The sequence below is a fragment of the Amblyomma maculatum genome, chromosome 9, assembly GCF_055883805.1.
Source record: "Amblyomma maculatum isolate TAMU_Amacu chromosome 9, ASM5588380v1, whole genome shotgun sequence".
NCBI classification, from domain to species: domain Eukaryota; kingdom Metazoa; phylum Arthropoda; class Arachnida; order Ixodida; family Ixodidae; genus Amblyomma; species Amblyomma maculatum.
This window is the reverse complement of record NC_139352.1, coordinates 45,925,616-45,941,265: the sequence shown is the minus strand read 5'-3', so window position 1 is coordinate 45,941,265 and position 15,650 is coordinate 45,925,616. Positions and strand designations below refer to the sequence as shown.

At 46.9% G+C, this 15,650-nt stretch overlaps 1 long non-coding RNA gene across 1 annotated transcript; it reads right to left on the bottom strand.

Annotated features, from left to right (window-relative positions):
• Nucleotides 1-743: 743 nt before the first annotated feature.
• On the bottom strand, nt 744-4,479 carry LOC146178978 (uncharacterized). Its single transcript, XR_014700904.1, has 3 exons — nt 4,370-4,479; nt 1,729-1,778; nt 744-885 (listed from the first exon to the last, which is right to left on the bottom strand). It is a non-coding gene; the product is annotated as an uncharacterized LOC146178978 (long non-coding RNA).
• Nucleotides 4,480-15,650: the final 11,171 nt, after the last annotated feature.

Below are 15,650 nucleotides of genomic sequence, written 5' to 3'. Positions count from 1 at the left end.
TCGGCGTCGGTGTGGGCCTCGTAACCAGCTCCGCCCCCCTTTCATCGCCCCAGCGCTAGCAGCGACCGACTGATACCGCTGCATGCCGCTGACGCCGCTAGAGAGTCAAGATAACGTGACTGCATAGAACACCGTCGCCGCCATGCAGAAAGAGGAGGGGAGGGTCGAACATATATCAGTCTATTTCTCCGACCACAAAGCTTCCTTCATGACTGTCAAGAACTGTTAGTGGAGTCTTTGTTAAAGGAATACGTGTGAAAAATAAAAAAAAAATTCTGTGATAGCGCATACATGTGTTGCTCGATTTCTTTGCCTCAATCTATCGAAAAGGTGAAACAGCTTATTTGCTGCGCTCAAATTTCGCATTAGGAAGTAACGTAATCTTCGGTAATTTTTTTTTTTTCATTTTTCTTTCTCCGAAATACATTTCTAAGTATGTAACGGCAAAAATACGCATTTTTAGATCCTAAAGTTGGCTTCCAGCAATGCACATTTTAAGATGGTCGTGTTTGTCGGAAGGCATGAACTAGGACGTACCTCCCAGCCTGATCGTGGTGGGGATCTAAAAGATCTAAACCAAGCAGATTCGTGAGTACGGCAGTGTTTTGCACGACGTGAAAGAGGAATGCTAAACCGACAGCTGCACACGAAGCGCTCCTTCCGCATCGGTCACAATACAGCTTTCACAATAGAAGCACCTGTTCCCATCACATGCACAACAAGGGGGAAACACTCACGCTGCCCTGAGTAACACCATTCTCGTGAGGTTCGTCGCATTTCCGTATCCTGGGCTTTGTTTTCAGGGCCCGGTCTCGGGAATTGAACTACATAGGCAACGGGAAACATTCTCCGGCTCTGATAGTTGCCCACTGGAGCACCGAGAGCCTGAAAAACGTCGGATGTGGACAAAGGAGCCGAAAATTATACCCTGGAAGTTTTGTGGTTATGTAGCCAAAGCGACAGAGCCAAAACATATGAGCTAATGGGGCAGCAGAAAATACTCCTTTCATAAATTTCGCGGATTGAGCTCAAGAATATTACATTACGGAAATGTTCACGTTATTGTTACACCAATATTATACTAAAATAAAGGCCAGTAGAGCGTTAGTGCTGTGCATTTTAAGGTCAGTACACTACGCAGTGCAAACTAAAACCCCTCAATAAACTAAAAGTAGCGCCATCTATCTCCTTCTCCGGCGCCGCAGCTCCTCCTCCGGCGTTTCGACCGTGGCTCCATCTACGCGGTGCACTGCTCATAACGGTAAGCTCATGTCGTAAACGACTGCACCTGTGCGTTTCTTCGGACACCACAGTCACCCAACCAGAGATTAGATGTTGTCGAAAATTGCCCTACCGTTGTGAGCACGCACCATTTAAGTCTTGGCCAGCAGAATATTTTAGTCCAGACAATGTAACAATGCAACAATGGTGACAAATCTGCGGCGGCGTCGATGTGCCGAGTGGGAGTTCGCGCCAATAAGCCCTGCTACGGCCGTCGCATTCAGATGCCGGCATTACACGAACTGCAAGCGTTCCGATAGCTTTGCGTGGGAGATAACGAGTAATTCATATAAAGCAGAAACCCTCAAGTATGACGTTCCTAAAAGGGCATGCTCTCATTTTACGAAATAAAAATTATGAGACAGTAAAAAATATCACTGAGTGTCAGAGTTGCACATGCCAGGTTCAAGGCGATAGAAGAACTCGTGAACCGGGCATGCTACGTACCGCAGGAGGCCTGAGGTCCTGAGTAAACTGGCGATCCGCAATGTGTGACCCTGAAATAAAACAAGAGTGTATATGAATGAAAAGACTCTCTGCTTTCCAAACGTATTCTTTGCATAACTAAGCATTTATACAGCATGTTCATAGTCATTTGTGACAATAAAACAGATAAACATTGAGAAAAATTTCCCCGTTTCATGAAGGCATTCCAAATAACAAAAGAACATAAACATTGATTGTTGCTGTGTTGTTGGGTTGGCGTTATCGGCACATAGGCAACTAAGGCCATCACTAGGTTGCTGAGCTTCTTTATGAGTGAAAATGAAGTGTTTAGAAAATTACAGCTTATTTAGAACCCCTAACTATAAGAAAACTAAAAACATGAAAGTTCAAGAAGTGGGTTGTCTCCTAATAGTAAATAGGGTTGGAATGAGTGTAACTCAGGAGACTCATAAAGGCATTCCAAATAACTCATGCGCCGAAAGGAAGGTGTAGAAAAAAGTCACTGGAGCTGCGACGGAAGAGTAGACGCAAAAGTGTGCGCACTCATTTGTTGCTACTCGATTACTGTTCTGGTAACACTTGCCTCTGAACCTATTATTGAACGATGACGTTTTGACTCGGCATATATGCCTTTACAAAAAAAAAATGCAGCTCCAGATATGTCTTTACGATCCTCGGCAGCTTGCTGCCGTTCCAGCTCGGCTTCCCCCGCACACTTACGGTACCTCTCTTCAGATTTTACTGTTCGTACCTCGGTATCCCGCCTTCGCTTCAACGGTGCAGCTGCCTTATACTGGGTGTTCTTGTCCGCGTTCTTGGCACCCGTCTTATGAATTCTCCGTGGTCTTCGAGCAGCTCCACCCAGACGCATCTTATTAGACGCATCTGGTGCGATGTCAGATGACGTCGCATTGGTATTAACACACGCCGAAATTATTTCTCTACTCCACGCTCTCGTCACTGAATATTATAATAGCCAATCTCTGCTCACCGATAATCGACCAGTTGGAACTACGTATATCATGTACAATCCATTCAGTGCGTCTTTTCCTGCACCTGTTTCGACTCAATTTTGACGTAGACGCAAAGATTGATGGTTCGGCTGATGATGATGATAATGAATGGGGTAGCCGTCCTCTTAGGAGTGGGTTCACAAAAACGACGTGTCGTCTACGTCTAATATTTATTATCATTAGCAGCAGCATCGTTCAGTCTACTTCAAGGCTGAGCTGAAAGACACGCCGGAAAAAAATTATACGCGTCATGTATGCCGTGTATGAAATGCGTAATGGAGGTAGAGAGTGGAGAAAAGTATCAGGTCTCTAGTTCAGGTGGCTGCCGCATCGCACAATGGCGCCACCCAAATGCTTGCGCCGGAAAGAATTTGACTAGTGATTAAAAGCTTCCCGTGAAACCTGGATACGGCAATGGCTTTTCGGCAAAACGAACCCTGAAACTAACTCTAATCGTAAAATGAACTAAAGAAATGAGGAAGGTGCCGCTTCAGCTCACCTGCTTCAGGCCACGGCGAAGGGCATCGTATCAATGCCTGCAACTGTTGCTACCTCTTTCATTCTAGTCACGTTTTTTTGTCACCAAGAGAATGTTCATGCGCTTTACTTCCCTGAAGAATGGCACTGATATCCTAGTATTATCTACGCAAGTGACCATCTGTCCAAAGTAGTAATTCGAGCATTTTGCACGCTCTACGCTTTAAGTATGCCAGATTGGGGCCGTGGGCTCCTTTATAGGGCATCATTTGAACGCCTACCTGTGTGCGCGCGGGTTCCGCTCACCAACCGTCACCTCAATAACAAGTCATCACCGCAGGCTGAATAAATCTCGCTTGTGGATAAGTGTCTAGTGCTTATCGATGACTCAGCCAGGTGACCATGTGTCCAAATTCTGAGCTTGAATCGTTTTCATGTCATTTTTGCTATTACCTCGAGTGTTCTCGTTGATAGAAACAGCGGAACAGGGTGTCACTTCGGTTGCAATGACTTTCGTTTACCACGTTAGACGGGGGCGAAAATACAGCGTCAGCAACACTTCTGTTGACAACCTGGTCTCAAACATGGTGGAGGCGAAAAACGAAGCATCCACGTCCTGACTAATGCCAAAGCACATTAAAGACTCACAACAGGTCAGAATTATCCAGCGCCCTCCAATAAAGCGTCCCTCAAAGCCCGAGCCCCTGTGGTTTGGTTAGTTGGTTTGTATAGGGTTTATTGTCCCAAAGCGGCTCAGGCTACGAGACACGCTGCAGTGGAGGACTCTGGAAATTTCTCACCACTTGCGGTTCTTTAAGATGCACTAAAATCGCCCAGCACACGGACGCCACTACGTTTCGCCTCCATCGAAACGTTGCCGCTGGCGGTCGGGTTCGAACCCGGGTACTCCGACACAGTAGTCGGGCGTCCTAACCACCGCACCACCACGGCGAAGCCCCGAGCTCCTTTGGGTCGGTAAACTTCATGAACCGAACAGCAAGGAAGGTACAAACAGTGCGTTTTCCATAACGCTCGAAACAAATGTTGAGCTCCATACTAAGCGCTTCTTACGCTAACTGCCATGTCATTTTCATAATGTCATGATGCAAGCACCTGTTTTGGTCACATATATGTAATAAGGATGGAAATACGTTTAGATGGGGGCCAGTATCCTCCCGAGACTTGTCTAATTTCTGAATTCCGGCTTCCGATTTCGGGGCGCAGCTGCTGTACTGGAACTGCATGGGATGGAACGGTAGGCGCTCTCCAGCTGTGATAGTTGCTTGCCGGAACATGGAAGGCCTGAAAATGCAGGGTGTCGATAGTGAGCACAAAACTAGCACGTGAGATGAATTTTGTTTATTGATTAGATCATGAATAGAGGAGGAACAGGCAAAAGGCATATGAAAACGCCTGAAAGAACTTCACAGACATTTGGTAGAAGTGAAAGCAGAATGAAGAAGAAATGAATATACGAAATAAAACTGTCTACACGAGCATGCCTATACATGACAGCATGTTAGAATTAAACAAAGCAATAACATTTATTGCAGGAATGCATAAATCGTAATACAGGATTAGAAGTGAGTATACATAGTTCAAGTCTGCGTCAGAAGGATAATGTTGTGTACAGATTTCTTATATTTCTTAGAGGACGTATTATCCACCGCCAAGGAAAGAAGTTGCGACTAACAGCTTGAAGGCATTGGAATCAAATTCGTAAAATTATTTGATGCCCATATGTCCACTCAATTCTCATTAATAAGGGTTCTGATATATATGCTGCTGGTTTATTTTTGTACGCTTGTTGTATTTCAAGAAGTTTGTGTTTAGGGAGAGCTTTTCAGTTCTTCAAGGTAGCCTATCTCCTCTTGATTTGTCTCGGACCTAAAACCGGTAATATGAAAGGCGGCGCCCTAACATTACGGCAACGAGTTCAGCAATACAACATTTCAGAATGTTCACAGCCAACATACTTCTAAACTTCCTGCGCAACATAAATCATGACGCAAAGCTCGAATGAATTCCAGGATCTATAAAAAATGTCCATAAGCGATTGCTCATAACGACATTTTGCATCTTGTAAGCAGGCCCCGTCCTTCGGATCACGCAATCACCCAACCCAATATTAGATATTGTCGAAAATGATCCATCCGAGATCAGCACGCCCGATCTAAGGCCTAGACGCCAGCTGGGTGTAGTCCATAGAGTGTATCCGCCGCAGCTGCCACTCACTTGCCCAAAGAAAACCGGCCGATGACTTCAGACGTTCAGAGTACACAGGTGCGGTGGATAAAAATGCTACTGCTATAATGGTGAAGCCAATATGTCGAGCGGCAGTCCGCGTCAATCACCCCGACAACACGGTTGTTGCTTTGCGTTTCAATGCACGCAAGGAGTGAACTGCCAGCATTCGAACAATGTTTTGTGCGGGCAAATAGCCTGTAGCGATCGATACAGACGAATCCCACAAATACGACGGGATAAAAGGCCAGGATGTTGTTTAGGAAATAAACATTTGCTGGCACTAACAACAGTCACTCGGAGTCAGCTTTGCACAGGCCAGGTTGAAGGCGATGTAAGAGCTTGGAACACGGTACATACCAGAGAGGTAGGATTCAGTTCTTGAACAAAGCGGCGCCCTTCGAATGGCAAGCCTGAAAGAAAACACGAGGGCGTATTAATGGAAAGAGGTGTCACTTCCTAACCGTATGTACAATCCACACAGGATGGCAGATGGGCAGTTCTGAGGCAAGACAAGAGAGCCTTCTATGAACTAATACCAGGAAAAGGAAAATATGTGCAATCAATAAAATAGTGTGTGGTTTAATTAGGTAACTATTTAGAGACAGTTGTGGTTTACAGGAAAGGAAAGAATCAGTATAACTCGCGAAATCCAGCTGTCATCTCGCGGACAACACAGCATCGTTTAGGCTTACGCATTTCTCCAGTGCAGATTCTGCAGTGATCCCGGAAAAGTTTTTTTGAAGCAATAGCTTCATTATGCGAGGTAAAGCCAAGGTAATCGCGTGTTTGGGAGGACCTTCGAACTGCTTGGAGATCAAATAATTGGTTCACAGTAAAAGAAAGGCGCAGTATCTGCCACACTTGTTCCGTGGACACCTGAACCGGCCGTAAGGAAGAGGAAGAAGGTGGGAGTGAAAGCAGAAAGAGAGAAAGGAGTGTATTAGTGGAGGGCTCTGCAGTATTTTCGACCACCTGGCGATTTTTTTAACATGCACTGACACAGCAAAGCATTAGGACGTCTTCGTTTCGCCTCCCTCGAAACGTGGCTGTCGGTGATAGGGATCGAACCTGGGTACCTCGGCACAGTAGTCGGGCAAGCTGGCACTTAAGCCACAACAAATTTGGGTAGTTATGCTAACAGCAAATGTCAAGGTTAAAATCAAGGTCAAAAGTCAAGTGACGTGGGATAGTAGTTTAACGCGTGAGCAGCTGCGTGGACAGATACACGATTGCTGACGTAAATCTCGAGTATATTATAAGAGGCGCGCCGCGCACCTCGACAGGAGCTATAGCTTCACACTAGGTTTAAGCGAAGCTAAATCACAGTCATGTTTCACACCTGCCTATCCTGAACGAGCGAGTTCAATCTTAACCACGGCATCTGCTTTCGATGGAGGCGTAAATCATGCTGCGTGTTTTTAAAACCTTTTTAAAGCCTGTAAAACCAACGAACCAAATGCAATTCAGGCAGACAAGGCCTTATACACGTGTCACAAGGTGGCTTCAGTTTGACCTTCATATGACCTTCCAGGACCAGGAAAACTCGCTAAGCGGGGTTCAGGTACCAACAAAAAGTGACTGATACTTTCTTTTCAGATAAACCAACACAGAATGCAGCGTGGGACTGTTTTCTAATTTCCTTTCTGTCCGCACGAGGCAGCGAAGGTGGCTTTGTTACAGAGCCAGTAGCAGGCCCGTACATTTCCTTCTTGCTACACACAGTCTCAGCAACAATGGTTCAGGTGTCCACAGAAAAATGTGACAGTGCCTTTCTTATAAACCGGAACAAAATGTCAGCGTAAGCTAGCCACTGACCTTCGCAGAGCCACAGGACAATGCGTGGCTAAAAATACGTAATGCCTTCATTTGCCCACGATTTTAGTTACGATGCCTAGGCGCAGCCTTGCAGGCTTTGAGCGCAGATGACTTTTGTGGCCATGGTCCCAAGATCTTACCTTCCGTTAAGGGGTGGACGTCCAGAAGATCCAATGCAGTGAGCAGCGTATGTCGTTCAGTTGCAAAAACAGGGCAATCACAAAGGACGTGCTCAATCGTTTCGTCAACGCCCCATCTTCGCTTTTCAAGAGAGACTAGCCTGATTGACAGACTGTGACATTCTCACCTCCTATACTCTTCCACCCTCCTTCTTTAATCCGACATTCCCCTTCCCCAGTGCAGGGTAGCCAACCGGAATTCATTCTTTCTGGTTAACATCCCTGTCTTTCGCCCTCCTTTTCTCCTCCTCCCTCCCTAGGCGCAGCCATCTTAGTTTGATGGTGGCGCCCCGTATGAACCAAACTTGTTGACGGCATCTTGGGCTGTGCTGTGCGTCTTGATGATGCAGTGTAAAAGTGATGTTTCGCGGTGCTCATGAAAGCTATACGACACAATGACCCTATCTTGTGTGTATCTGTCACTCGCGGTATCCCGCTATCATCATCATCATCATCATCATCATCATCATCATCATCATCATCACGGTACACAAGGGGAATCATGAAGACAGTTCACCATCCAGGGCGTGGCGCAGTTGGTAAAGCGCTGGGATGGGTATCCAAGGGTTGGAGATTTGATTACCGGTGGAGAGAAAGATTATTAATTGATTTTAAACTCTCGGTCCCGAATGCGTGACACCTCTGCAGGCAATCTTCTGTCGATAACCTTCTGTTCACAACAATGAGGCATTAAATGCTTTCGCCTTAAATACGCAGTACCTGTCACAGGTTTTCTGTGGACAACTGAACCGCGCTGTAAGTGGAACAATTCAGTTCTAAAACAGGTATGGTGGACACCTACTCTCTATCCGTAAATTGGGAAGGAAAGACACCAACTCGCGATGCATTTTGATGAGATTTTGAGAGCAATATTTCATACTAACGCTTTCGATTATTAATTCTTATTCAGTCAAGCACTGTAATGGAACGCAGGAAGATGGAAGTGAAAGCAGACAGGAAGAGGCACCTGGGAATCTGGCACACCCTGACATCACACTGCACACTGACGCCTCACTGTTTCCCCTCCATCGAAACACGGCGGCCGGTGCTTCGGTTCGATTCCATGTACTTTGGTTCAGCGGCCGGGTCTCTTAACCACTTAGTCCACGTGAAGGAAAAGTGCAGTGCTTGGCATTGCACAGCACACGGAGGCCTTTGCGTCGAAACAAGACTGCAACGGTTGGGTTCGGACGTGGCTGAGGATGAGATGTCGGTTTGGACTCGGGCTATGAGAGACGCCGTAGTGGAAGGCTCCAGAAATTTCGACCCCCTCGGGTTCTTTACCGGTACTGACATCGCCCAGCACACAGGCGACATCGCCCAGCACACAGGCACATTGCCTTTCGCCTCCACCGACAAGCGGCTGCTGCGGGCAAGAGATTCGATCCCGCATCCCCGCGTCAGTCCCCAAACCATTTGCAACACAGCTGCGGGAGGTATGTAGTGCCAGTGCAGATTAAATATCCACAGGTGGCCAAAATTATTGCAGAGCTCTCCACTATGTGAGACTTTTCTTCTTTCACTCTCTTTCCTTTCTTACGGTGCTTCAGGGGTCCACAGATACTACGTTTTGTTTTTGCTCAACCAACTTGCATGTCATAAATATAGGGACCGCTTTTTGATCGCGGGGAAAAAAGGCGCCCAGGTGCTGGGCGATGTCAGTGCACGTTAAACAAGCCCAGTTGGTCGAACTTTCGGTAGTGGTCCAATATGGCGTCCGTCAAAGCCCGAGTCGCTTTGTTACGTGCAACTTTAAATCCAAACCAGCCAAATCCCTAATAAACAGATACCACGGGAGCTTCACGCGCAGAATTCTATGATCGTATTCGTCACAGTGCGAAATAAACCAATAAAACAAACTTGGAAACCAGCATTAGTTCTATCAACAGTTATTGCCCGACTTTTGGGTGAGAGCAAACCATGTCTCTTCGCTAATATATGGAGGCTTATGCGCAAACATTCTTTCCTTGCTCAGTTCTAGGGCAGACAGAGTGAAGAAGTTTAAAGGATTAAGCAAAACGTAAGGTGCGCTCGGCTACATGAGCCCTTACAAGACGGCCCAGAAAAGACTTACTCTTATTGTTTTGCGTCATTGTAGACTGAGGCCATCGACGCCTTTCTCCAGACGACGCCGCTGCCTGAGGATGTTGCACTTCCAAGCGAGCGCTGGTCGGCTCATTCCGGTGCTCATTCCCGCCTGGTGAGTGAAGGAGGAAAGAGAAGTGAGAAAGATGAGTGCCTAAAATGCCAGAGACACCGCAGCAAGGCGGCGTACTACGATGTCGCACAGGTGCGCCAAGAAACGCGTCGATAAACAGCATGCTACTTCAGAACGCGCGTCTGAACGCGGTCATTGGCTCGAGCGAGACGCCACCATGCTCAAAACCATGGCGATAATAGCAGCGTGATTCCGCGAGTCACAGATACTGCGCCTTTCCTTTCCTGTAAACAATTATGGAACGCTGGTTGTGTTCGACAAAGGAAGGGCGCGCGAAATACCGTCAGGACTGGCCATGACGTCACCAGGCGATTCACTCGTATACGAAGCTGAACCCACCAGGCGTCCGATCTAGGCGTCGGATCCAGGCGTCCGTGCGGCGCATTTCATTTGGCGCTTCCACTAACGCCGCACCATACAGCGCACAAAAGCAGACGCAGTACAGCAGGCATCAGCGGCGTTTCAAATTGGTTTACAGGAAAGAAACTGCACAGTATCTGTCGCAATTCGCGAACACCTGAACCAAGCCGTAAGGAGGAGGAGGATGATGGGAGTGAAAGATGACAGAAATAAGTGCCGCATTGAAAGGCTACGGATCACCGCCATATAAAAGCTTTCGCCACATCGGTCCAAAGTGCCCCCTAGAAGTTTTTGTATTCAAGCAGCACTATACGAGTATTCTTGCGAAATCCAGATGTCTAAGGTTAATTTGACTTTTGACATTTCAGAGCGACTGCAGGTTTCTAAAGAAACAAGTGTGACAGATACTGAACCTTTCCTTTCTGTACACCAATTATACAGGGTCTTGAATATTTGGGGGCTGGGATTTAAAAGTTCCTATGCAAAATCTACTTCTCCATTCCAGCTGAAATAACGTTCACAAAGTAGCAAAATATCGTCTACGTTATCTGATAAGTGATTCAACATCGGTACTTGCCTATATTTTCCTAAATCGAGAAAAAACTGCTCTTGGCGGTGTGCACAATTTTCGCAGAAGAGAGTCGAAAAGCTATTTTGACATGATACGTCATCTGTCGAGCAGTGAGACAAGCTCCATCCCGGCCGTTGGCGCGCTTGCCTCGCTGCCCGACAGATGACGCATCATGTCAAAATAGCTTTTCGATTCTCTTCTGCGAAAATTGTGCACGCCGCCAAGAGCAGTTTTTTCTCGATTTCGAAAAATCTAGGCAAGTACCGATGTTTAATCACTTATCAGATAACGTAGCCGATAGTTTGCTACTTCGTGAACATTATTTCAGCTCGAATGGGGCAGTAGATTTTGTATAGGAATTTTTTAAATTCCAGCCCCCAAATATTCAAGACCTTGTAGAAAGCCGGTGAACTTTGATGCGTTCAACTGAACGCTGGTTGTCGACAAGGGCGCGGGATGTGCCCGGTGCAGCAGCAACGCTCAGGCTTTCGCATTTCTCCACTGCAGATTCTGCAATGCTTTCGCAAATTTCAGTGCGTGAAAACACGCCAGTGGGTTGCCTGGAAGCATGGCCACCTGATTAACATAGCCAAATGACCTTTAGTAATTTGGAAACCGCAAACACACTCCTGTTAAAACGCGCTGCTGCTGCGCAATATCCCATGATTGACTGCGTTAAACTATAGTGCCTATAATATACTAGGCACTGTATTTAAACCTACTTTTATTTTCGCGTCCCACAGGGCAATGATGAATGTGGCCGGTAAAAGTTGATTTGAAGGAGAGCGGGATAATCCACGGTATGGCATTTCGACAAGAATCGTTTTAAAACGGTCCGATAACTGAGTGTAAGGAAGCGGGATCTATACTGAAACACTCGCTGCCTGCTTTGTGCTTCTCCAAAACACGACAGCTGCTCGCGTAGCCCGACATGCGTCAGCAGGCGCTCAATTTAAGGCGAAAAGGCCTCTAATGGCTCACACCTGCGGTCTTGACCCTGTCCGTCCAGCCACGAGAGGTGTCACACTTCGCGAAATTTCGCGGTATACCACGAGACTTTGACGTCATCGGCCAGTCTGCCGTGAAGAATATAATTAAAATGAATAAATTTTGTCTCCACTGGAATTGATCCTCCATAGATTTCTAGCAGAGCGTTTTATAACCAACTGCGCCGCGCCCGGGATTTGTTTTTATTTATTGCATGGAAGTACTTTACGCCTGATTTGACCAGATCGGATCCTGCAACCTGTCACACGCAGTCCACCAGCATCGAGCTCTCACTTTAACCACACATCAAAATTCCGGAACACATATTCATGCATCGAGTAAAGGTAACCAGGCAGGAGGTTGATGCTGCGCAGCATATACCCCCTACACCATAGAACCCTGTTCTATGAACAGAGACTTCGATGAACGTGGTGGCCCTGCATGGCCATATGTCATGCGGCTCTTCTACAGGCGACACGCACGGGATCGTGAAACGCCCAACCTGTCTACCGTAAGGATGATAGAAGCGGGAATCCGCGAGTGACTGATACTGCGCCTTTCCTTTCCGTAAACCAACTGCAGGACGCCGGTGAACTTTAATGCGGTCAACGGAACGCTGGTTGTGTTCGACAAGGGGCGCGATGTACTGTGTGATTCAGCAACTCTTAGAATTTCGCATTTCTGCAGTATAGATTACAGTTTCGATCCTCACTGAACTCGATCTGCATTCAACTCAATGCAGATCGAGGTTGTCACACGGCAACTTTCAAGCGCAATCGAGCTCGATCCTGCTTGACTTCAAGCTGCTTCCTCAAGCGCTCTTGAGATTTCGAGCACACTCGAAAGCGGTCGTCGACACCCTCGTCATCAGCGAGCTCTAAAGTTTGGAAACAAATGAATACAACCGAACGGCACATAATAGCACATAAATGTATTAAAAGGCATCATAGATCATATTTAAAATATTATTAGAACATTCGTACAACATTAAACTTGTTTATATTGAGCTAATTTCACAATCTTGACACCACGATCTACCACCTGCAAATATGGCGTCTTTTTCGAGTCTGTCGGCGCGGAAACTGTGGACTGAAAGAGATGCAGCACTCATCTTCTACTGATAAGATGTGACCTGAGGCGCCAAAAGCAAAATGCTGCTGTGTGCGCTGTAAACGCGCAATCATTGCCCGAATCGCGTTTCTTGAGACTCATTGCAGACGACAGACCACCGTGATTTGGCTGTGGGCAGAACATTTGGCGTCACCTAGCACACACGAAAGAAATTTTGCAATGCTAATCGGAAACGCCCGTGTAACACCAGATGCTTCAATCCTTGAACGCTTCATTACTGATCTAGTTCAATGAGGATCGGAAGTGTTCGTGTGACTGAGGTATTAATCACTGAGCCACCGCGGTGGCTTTCGGAACCTAGACAGCATGGCATTAAAAATCACACCTCAAACTCCATGGCAATAATACTGGACAAAAATGCGCAACGTTACAGACGATGGTGCAGACGATACCAACGGATCGCTCCGGTTTCTGCTAGTGTTTCAAACACGGTCGTCTGCTACTCAGCGCGGTTTGTTTGGCACGCTGTCGAAAGATCCGTCTTCAGTGTAAAGGTTTACATGGTTTGTAAAACGGTATTGGTGAAGATATGTAGCCTGGGCGACAGCATGTCGGACAACACGAGCAGCTTGCTCGATTCGGATTCATAACACGCATTAAACATCGTGTTTTCAAATAAATGAAAATTCTGTAGCGTTCTTTCGCATCCTTTTCTGTAAAGCACTCGAAAAGATTTCCCGACCAGTTACATCCACTGGTACTGTGCTAAACGAGAAAAAACGTTTTTTGGTAAGTTTGTTTTCATGCGTCTAGTCTCCTAACTGCACCTGTACACTTTTCACGGTCTTTATATACTCAGCTTTGAAATAACGCTTCATACTTTTACAACCTGTTCTAGGATACTCGAGGCTTGTGCGCACAGAGCGATGACATTATATACTCACTGGCAAGTCGAAAAGCTGTTTTAAAATGTTTTCATCTATATGTATTCCTATGACCTTTCCACCCACAGTCGACCCCGCCGCTCGGAAGCAATGCCACCGCATTTCGTTTAAAACGTCGAAGACCGGTGTTGGATTTATCAGCATTCCGCGAAAACGGACGTTGGATTGAACGCCGGGATGGCACAAGTTTAAGTTTCACACCGTACTTGTGGCCCGACCGTGCACACAACCGTTAGTGGCATTTGTCACAATTGTAATTTAGCGTTGGATGCTATTCCACACACACAAAAAAACAATTCTAACAGTGCGTACTCCGCCGACATGGGGTGCAAAAGACACAATCGGCTCGACAGTAACAATAGCACCCTAGACATCGCATTATTGAAATGATCGTTTTGCAAGGAGTCGCGATGAGATTTCGTTGATGTATACGACTCACGCGTTCCTGCACTACACTTCTAGAAAACGTGCAGTCCCCGCCTATTCGAGGAAACAAAATCATGAACATGGCGTACAACAAAGTAGTTATGCAATCGTAACTTGAATAATCGGAAACGATAAAACACAACGCATGCTTTGATTTATGTGGCTTATCGTCCAAAAGCAACGCAGGCCACGAGGAACGGCGTAAAGGAGGGCTCCGTAAATGTCTACCACCTGGGGTTTTCAGTTCAGTTCAGTCGTTCAGTCGTGTCCGACCTTTCTTGACCCTATGGACCATATCACGCCACGCTTCCCGGTCTCCCACTATCTTCCGAACATCACATAACTTCATCTGCAGCGCCTCGAGGATGCCATCTAACCATCGCGTTCGCTGCCTACCCCTTCTCCGGCGACCCTCAACCTTTCCCAACATCAACTCTTTCTCCAACGACTCCTCTCTTCTCATCAGATGATCAAAGTAGCTGAGCTTTAACTTTAACGTGCCCTGATATGGGACTGCACATGAGCGCCTTGCTTTTCGGCGCCTGATAAACACATGCAGGAAACTTGTGCGAGAGATCAAGCTTACTCCTTGCAGATGCTGGAACGCAGGGCTTGACTTCCAAGCAGCGCTCCTTCATCTCGTCCGGGAGAGCACGCCAGGTCTGTTCGCTAATATATGGAGGCTTGCGCGGAAACATTCTTTCCGTGTTCACTTCTAGGGAAGACAGAGTGAAGAAGTTCAAAGGACTAAGCTAAATGTAACGTGTGCTCGGCTACATGAGTCCTTACAAGGTGGCCCAGAATTAGACTTACGCTCATTGTTTTGCGTCATTGTAGACTGAAACCATCGACGCCTTTCTCCAGACGACGCCGCTGCCTCAGGATGTTGCACTTCCAAGCGAACGCTGGTTGGCTCATTCCGGTGCTCATTCCCGCCTGGTGAGTGAAGGAGGAAAGGCGTGGAATAGAATTGAGAAGAGTGCCTAAAATGCCAGCGCCACCGCAGCAAGGCGGCGTACTACGATGTCGCACAGATGCGCCAAGAAACGCGTCGATAAACAGCATGCTACTTATGAACGCGAGTCTGAACGCGGTCATTGGCTCGAGCGAGACGCCACCATGCTCAAAACCGTGAGGATAACCGCGCGATTCCGCGAGTCACAGATATTGTGCCTTTCCTTTTCTGTAAACAATTGTAGAACGCTGGTGAACTTTGATGCGTTCGAAATAACGATGGTTGTGTTCGACAAAGGAAGGGCGTGCGAAGTACTGTCAGAACAGGAAGTACTATCATGCCTAACGCTGGTGAACTTTGATGCGTTCGAAATAACGATGGTTGTGTTCGACAAAGGAAGGGCGTGCGAAGTACTGTCAGGACAGGAAGTACTATCAGGCCTCCAGGCGATTCACGCACATACGAAGCTGAACCCACCAGGTGTCCGATCCAGGCGTCGGATCCAGGCGTCCGTGCGGCGCCTTTCAAAAGCTAAGACAGAACAACAGGCATCAGCGGCGTTTCAAATTGGTTTACAGGAAAGAAATTTGGCAGAGGCTTAGATTGGTTAAGCCCGGAAGGTTGCGAAAGAAATATCCATGGCTAAGCCCAGGTTCAGC